The sequence below is a fragment of the Anabrus simplex genome, chromosome 2, assembly GCF_040414725.1.
Source record: "Anabrus simplex isolate iqAnaSimp1 chromosome 2, ASM4041472v1, whole genome shotgun sequence".
Taxonomy (NCBI): domain Eukaryota; kingdom Metazoa; phylum Arthropoda; class Insecta; order Orthoptera; family Tettigoniidae; genus Anabrus; species Anabrus simplex.
This window is the reverse complement of record NC_090266.1, coordinates 579435961-579443340: the sequence shown is the minus strand read 5'-3', so window position 1 is coordinate 579443340 and position 7380 is coordinate 579435961.

The following is a 7380-nucleotide window of genomic DNA, read 5'->3' as shown; positions in this document are numbered from 1 at the left end:
GACTTACACAGTACACATGCCACGTTTGTGAAGCCCACTTGTGTCTGCAGCACTGCAGAATTCGCTGTCAGTCGGATTGTGGTCAGCTGAACTGTGACGTTGAAGACTGATTATAGACAGAAGGGAATTCTATTTTTTTTTCTTTCCAAAGAGAGCTTAGGCAGTTCCTCAGAAGTTTATTCCCAAGTCTATTTTTTAGTTGTACATTGTAAGGTTGTATGTGTAAATGAAGTTTAATTTATAATATCTGTTTACATCATGAAAATTTACTGCTTTGTTAATGATTTATTTTTCGAACTTGTCTAAGTATTCCAATGATAAATAAGAAATGTAGTTGCGCCTAAAGTAATTTTTAAACGGGGCGATCTGAGAGATTGCCACGACAAACCAGGCCTCCTTCAGAGGCGCGATTAATGCCGGGTTAATTAAAGGGTTCGATACAAAATTGATATGATTACCGGTACTCTTTATGCTCGGTTCGACGAGTGGTGTTTGGGTAAATCAGAACAAATTGGCTCCACCACGGGCAGTAATATTTACTGCGCACATAACTTAGTATTGGGAGGAAGAGTATTTGGATGACCTTCCATGGTATCTCCACCCATGCATATTCCATGTGTACCCAAATTTCATCCAATTAAACCGCGGGTGCCTTGTGGCAGACCAAACCGGTGAACACTCTGGCTAAGGAAGCTTTGTGGCATGGTTGTTATCTGAAAACAGTTGGACAATATGTGCCACATGATGTCCCGCTTTTTCTTGTTTGTATAGGGACCCAGACTGACACTGAAGTTAGGGGACGAAAACATGGGTGAGCATCTGCACCTAGGATCTGACGGACCCCTTACCGCACCTCCAGGTGCACGGCAGTTATGAAGGTGCCTAAACCAAGACTCGCCAGTCATGCGTCACGGTGCCACCAAACGCGGATTCGACCATTCTGAAAATGGAAGCTACATTCGTCTGAAAACTCGATGGCACAATTATCATTATTTTGTCCATCCAGTTCCCAAATTTCACGCATCTTTGCAGCCGTGGTCACTTGTGATTTGCAGTCAGTGTCAGCCGCAGTGATGGCCGGCTGGACTAGATTCTCCACCGCTGAAGATGGCATGATAAGGACAGAGACTGAAATGCCAAATGTCTGTGTGAGGTGGTTTGATGTAACTGTACGCTCTGTAATCGCACTTTGAATCGGATGTCTATCCTCGCGCTGATGGTTACGACGGAGCCGTCTGCTTCCTAAACGTCGCTTAACCCCATAGACCCAATAAAAATTAAAAGATAAAATACAATATTTATTAATATATTATCTTAATTATATATTATTATAATTCAGAAACATCTATTCATAATAAGGAAAATAATTTGTTCGTGAATATTAACCATTACAGTACAGATTATCACTGGGAGCAGCTCTCGGCAAGTAGTAATACCGCAATCTGCCTTCCCTCACTATCCTATGAAAAGTCTAGGTTAAGTCCCGAGATGCCGTATGTGATACCACGAACTACACACATGAAAAATAACTGTTTTGTGAAATATGTACCAATGCACGGTTATTAATATATAATACGCTAGTTTTATGCTTAATATTGTTTGAAATATAGGAATTTAGTTATAATTACTTCAAATACGACATGTCATATCCAGATGCAGTTCATCATCTGTATTTCATACTAACCTGCACACTATTTTGGGGGGCAGTAAGCTCCAAACAAATTGTATTTAAAACAATTATATTTGTTCGTGGCGTCAACCTCTACAGATATTTTGCCACTACTTTCATCATATAATATGAAACTGCGTGTAAGTGGAATTGCGTAAGTTTAAAGTGTTAAATGTGAGGATAGGAACGTTAAGGACGACACAAACACCGAATCCCCAGGCCAGGGATATTCATCATTTACAATTAAGAACCGCTGACCGGGCCGGGAATCGAACCTGGGGGCCGCCGTGGGACAGGCGGACGCGTTCCTCCCTACACCGCGGGGCCAGACAATAGCAGTTCAAATACGCTTGGTTACGAGGGAATGATACCGTGGAGCCACGCGAAGTTTTAGCGCACCATAGTCACGAAAAAATTCAGAAACTAAGATATCATTGAAAAATAGATTATCTCATCCAAAATATTGACCCTTAAAAAACTACTTCTATATTCATGATAAGCATCACCAAATTAAACAATAAACACTCACAAAATTAACCAAAATCTTGGTCAAATTTTGTTACGTAGGGTATTTTTAAGAAAAACAATTTTCAAAAGGAGATTATGGTGCGTAACTAAGCGTATTTTAACTGTCATCTTTGGTAAATTTAAAGCAGGAGAAAGATATTAATAATTGAGTTCTTTAAAATGTAATACATTAATTTAATTCCGAGTAATTGTGATGTGAAGTTGGCGCTTGGAAAACCTTCTTTCTTTCTTAATCTGCTTACCCTTCAGGGCTGGCTTTTCTCTCGGACTCAGCGAGGGATCCCACCTCCACCGCCTCAAGCGCAGTATCCTGGAGATTCAGACTCTGGGTCGGGGGATAAAACTGAGGAGGATGACCAGTACCTCGCCCAGGCGGCCTCACCTGCTATGTTGAACAGGGGCCTTGCGGGGGGGGGATGTTGGATAGAATATACAAGGAAGAGGGAAGGAAGCGGCCGTGGCCTTAAGTTAGATACTATCCCGGCATTTACCTGGAGGAGAAGTGGGAAACCACGGAAAACCACTTCCAGGATGGCTGAGGTGGGAATCGAATCCACCTCTACTCAGTTGACCTCCCGACGCTGAGTGGACCCCGTTCCAGCCCTCGTACCACTTTTCAAATATCGTGGCAGAGCCGGGAATCGAACCCGGACCTCCGGGGGTGGCAGCTAATCACACAACCACTACACCATAGAGGCGAACCCTGCGAGTATAACCGGGAGAAAAGGGGAGTTGAAGAATAGCAATCTGGCAACACTGTAACCACATGTAGGGTAACTGTCAGCACATACTAGCCGTGCTGTGTATTTGGTACAGTAGATAGAGCTTTGGGTTAGCGTGCGAGAGGTCGAGCGGTCGATCCTAAGTTGAGACGTGTATTTTTTATTTCGTAAATATAGTCCAGTCCGCCTCTGTGGTGTAGTGGTTAGCGTGATTAGCTGCCACCCCCGGAGGTCCGTGTTCGATTCCCGGCTCTGCCACGAAATTTTTGAAAAGTGGTACGAGGGCTGGAACGGGGTCCACTCAGCCTCGGGAGGTCAACTGAGTAGAGGTGGGTTCGATTCCCACCTCAGCCATCCTGGAAGTGGTTTTCCGTGGTTTCCCACTTCTCCTCCAGGCGAATGCCGGGATGGTACCTAACTTAAGGCCACGGCCGCTTCCTTCCCTCATCCTTGCCTATCCCTTTCAATCTTCCCATCCCTCCACTAGGCCCCTGTTCAGCATAGCAGGTGAGGCCGCCTGGGCGAGGTACTGGTCATACTCCCCAGTTGTATCCCCGACCAAGAGTCTGAAGCTCCAGGACACTGCCCTTGAGGCGGTAGAGGTGGGATCCCTCGCTAAGTCCGAGGGAAAAACCGAACCTGGAGGGTAAACAGATGATGATGATGATGAAATATAGTCCAGGTGGTATGGTATCTGGCATCTTAATCGTCAACAGCGATTGCAGCGGGTCCTCTAGAAACCATTCGCACTTTCATACTACGATCGTAGAAATGGACGAACATTCGTTTTCATTGGTCAGCTTTGAAAGATACCCTTTCCACGGCGTGGGCGTGAATTTTTTCGCACCACTTCATCTACTAGATGCGTTAAAACATGTTCAGCGTTACTAAATTTTGTAAATATAGGATAAATGTGACCTAAGAAACGGTGTCTTACTGTATTACAGTATGTAATGTCCGATGGAAATTAGCAAATAAAAAAACTCCTCCACCCAGGATCGAACCCTCGACCTCCCGCATGCTAACCCAAAACTCCATCCACTGCACCATCGGTATATCACGGCTAATACGTGCTTACAGCGGTAGTTACCCTACATGTGGTTACAGTGTTGCCAGATTGACGCTCTTCAACGTTCTTTTTCTGCCGGATATACTCGCAGGACAGTCTTTTGTGAGAGGCACTTTTTTATCGCTGGCATGTGAGGAGTCGCGCTGTGACGCTCGAGTGCGCGAATTTCGCTTCACTCTGTATACGCGAATCGGACCTAACTGGTTGTGAAATGTCACATAATGTAAAGGGCATGATAGTCAACTAAGTTTGATACATGATTGTGTCAAGTCAATTCTTCTTCTTTGCTATTACTGAAGCAGTTAAGGATGCCACGTCGGGGTGTAGGGCAAACGTGGGTTGCTTTGGTGATATGTAAGCCTGTGGTTTGTCAGGCAGAGAACATACAGTCAATAAAGAGGCTCATTGCGCCTGTAATTGACGGAGTGTGCAATGAATTTAAGAGGAACTTACGACAGTATTATGCGTTAGAACTAACTGACGGATCATAGTTTCATTCAGACGAACAGAATGGGTATGTCCTTATTTAGACAGTGACCTGGTGAACGATAACATGAAGATTGTATTCACTCAGCGGATTATACAATTTCTAGAAAACTTGATATGCTGTAATAATTTGATACCGAGCTCGATAGCTGCAGCCGCTTAAGTGCGGCCAGTATCCAGTAATCGGGAGATAGTGGGTTCGAGCCCCACTGTCGGCAGCCCTGAAGATGGCTTTGCGTGGTTTCCCATTTTCACACCAGGGAAATGCCGGGGCTGTACCTTAATTAAGGCCACGGCCACTTCCTTCCAATTCCCAGGCCTTTCCTGTCCCATCGTCGCCATAAGACCTATCTGCATCGGTGCGACGTAAAGCAAATAGCTTCATTCATTTTCAATAATTTGATATATGTCATCTGAGTGCGTCTCTCAGTAAAATTTGCTCTCGAATGGTGAAATATGAGTTTCGAACACGAATGCTAGTAAATCACATTTCCCACGCTGATTACTATCCTTCTATAAAAAGGGGAAAGAAAATAGTCAGAATGTAAAATAATCACTGAAGTATATGTAGTGAGAGGTGTAAATGTATGGTTAAGGATAGATTTACGGAGTATAGAAACAACGAAATGTATGCTCTGTAACTTGAGTGGCAACAAAGACTTTCCTCAATAGGAACTATTCCCATACAATTTGGTAATGAAATATCGGCGTGAACGGAATATTGCAGCCTATAGAAGAATTTGCACTGAACTACCCTGCAGAAGCACCCACAGCAGTTGATAGGGAAATATATTCCTGTAAGAACGAATAACGTTGTATGAGACTGGTTACCATGCCAGAACGACAATCACAATATTCACTGGTAATGTGGCACGTAACTTCCACTTTCAATCTCTGCTGAATTCCTTCAATAAAAATAATTGTGTGATTTCAGAGTCATTTCTCCGTTGTTAACGGGCAACTCACCGACAATCTGATCGAATACCGTGGAAAGGATGGAGAATGTCTTGAAATCTGCATATGGCTGTAATTTTAAAATATGCTTTCTTAATGCCCTATATAAGAAATTATTCCTCAGACCCTACTACAGTATTTCGAAGGTCACTAGATATGGAAAGCCTGGCCGCCTATTATTGCACGTACTAGCACAGAATGCATTTAAAATCTTATCTAGCTTAACGTATTATGTGTATGAGACATGAATTCAAATATGTAAAGCATGGGAAACTTTCTCACACATTAAGTGCGTAATTTACGACTAATATTGCTTGGTTGAGTGGCTCACATGGTTGAAGAGCTGGCCTTCTGACCCCAACTTGGCAGGTTTGATCCCGGCTCAGTCCGGTGGTATTTGAAGGTGCTCAAATTCATCAGCCTAATGTCAGTAGATTTATAGTCACGTAAAAGAACTCCTGCGAGAGAAAATTCCTGCGGTAGGTGTCTCCGAAAACCGTCAAAATTAGATAGTGGAGCGTAAAAACAATATAAATATTATTAAGATTAAGATTTGCAGTTGAGGTACTTTTATTGCTACAAAGTATTCATGAGGAGCAAACCCTCATCGGACTGCTCTAAATAGATCGTATTTATCCACGTCTCAAAGTTTCACCGACATCTCGCAAATTAGTGATTATTCTGTACAACTCATGGGCTCTAGTGGAAAGAATCAGTAGCAAAATAATATTCCGTACAATAAATATATTATATTTTAGAAAGCAGTTCAGGAATATTCAGATAGTATAATTACATAAGAAATGTATAATATTCTGCTAGAAACTATTCAATAACATTCAGTTTTACATGAGTAGTAACAATCCTCTGTACAAATGTTCCACGGGTATTACAATAATTAAAATTGAAATCACAAATAAATGCTCTGATTCATGAAAGAATACAAAATGATGATTATAATTAATCTCATTTCTACGAGTACAATATTATGATGACGTTTACTCAAAGGGAGATTAAATATTTATGGACACCGAGCCTGCTATAAAGTGAACAGGCCACTTGAGGTAAAAACGAATTGTTTCATAGTTTTAAACTTTCTTAACATTTCCGGAAATGTTCCATAAGTTTCTCAATACCTAGTTGAAACAAATTGGCTTGAAATTCATTCGAATCCTATATTCAGTTCGATCACATTGTAGTCTAGGGGAATAAAATCTTAATTCAACACCCTATGTGAATGATTCATGTCAATAAATATCAGTACATTGTAGGCATTTTCACTTGATGCACTTATATAGTAGCAATACCGGTTGTCTTAGTCCTTTCAAATACCTTGATCACCCATAAATAATGAAGAGAACTGAGTAGAAATATTCTACCATATGCGTTATATGCAGTAAAATGATCAAGGAGTTGCCAAACAAAATTGTAGTGTGATTGGTTGTATAATCATTATAATCATTCTCCGTTTTGGGTAGTAGTTCATGTCTCTATTGTACTGTAAATAAAATTATTTCGTATTGAGCCCAATGTAATAGCTCCTAGGGAATGAAATTTACACTACGTGTTTCATCTAATATAAGAAATGCCACCTACTCAAACATTTTATACCACAAACTTTCGGAATGATTGTCAAGGCGGTTCACACGTCGCATAGCGTTTGGTGATATATTAAGGTATTTTTACTAGGATGAAATACAACATCCCTTGGATGCCTCATCAAGTGCTCCCAAATACCTCGTTCAAAATAGCGAACACATTCATGAAAATATGCAAGAGAAGGAAAGGTACGCGATAGGTTAACCAAAAAAAGTTACCGGATATTTTTTTTGAAAGAAATACAACCACAGATCTACCCAATTTATACTGCATCAATTCATCTGTGTATGAAAACATGAGCTTGTTTTCATATGATTTTAAAAAAGCGTTTTCGTAAATACGTAAGAAATTCCTTC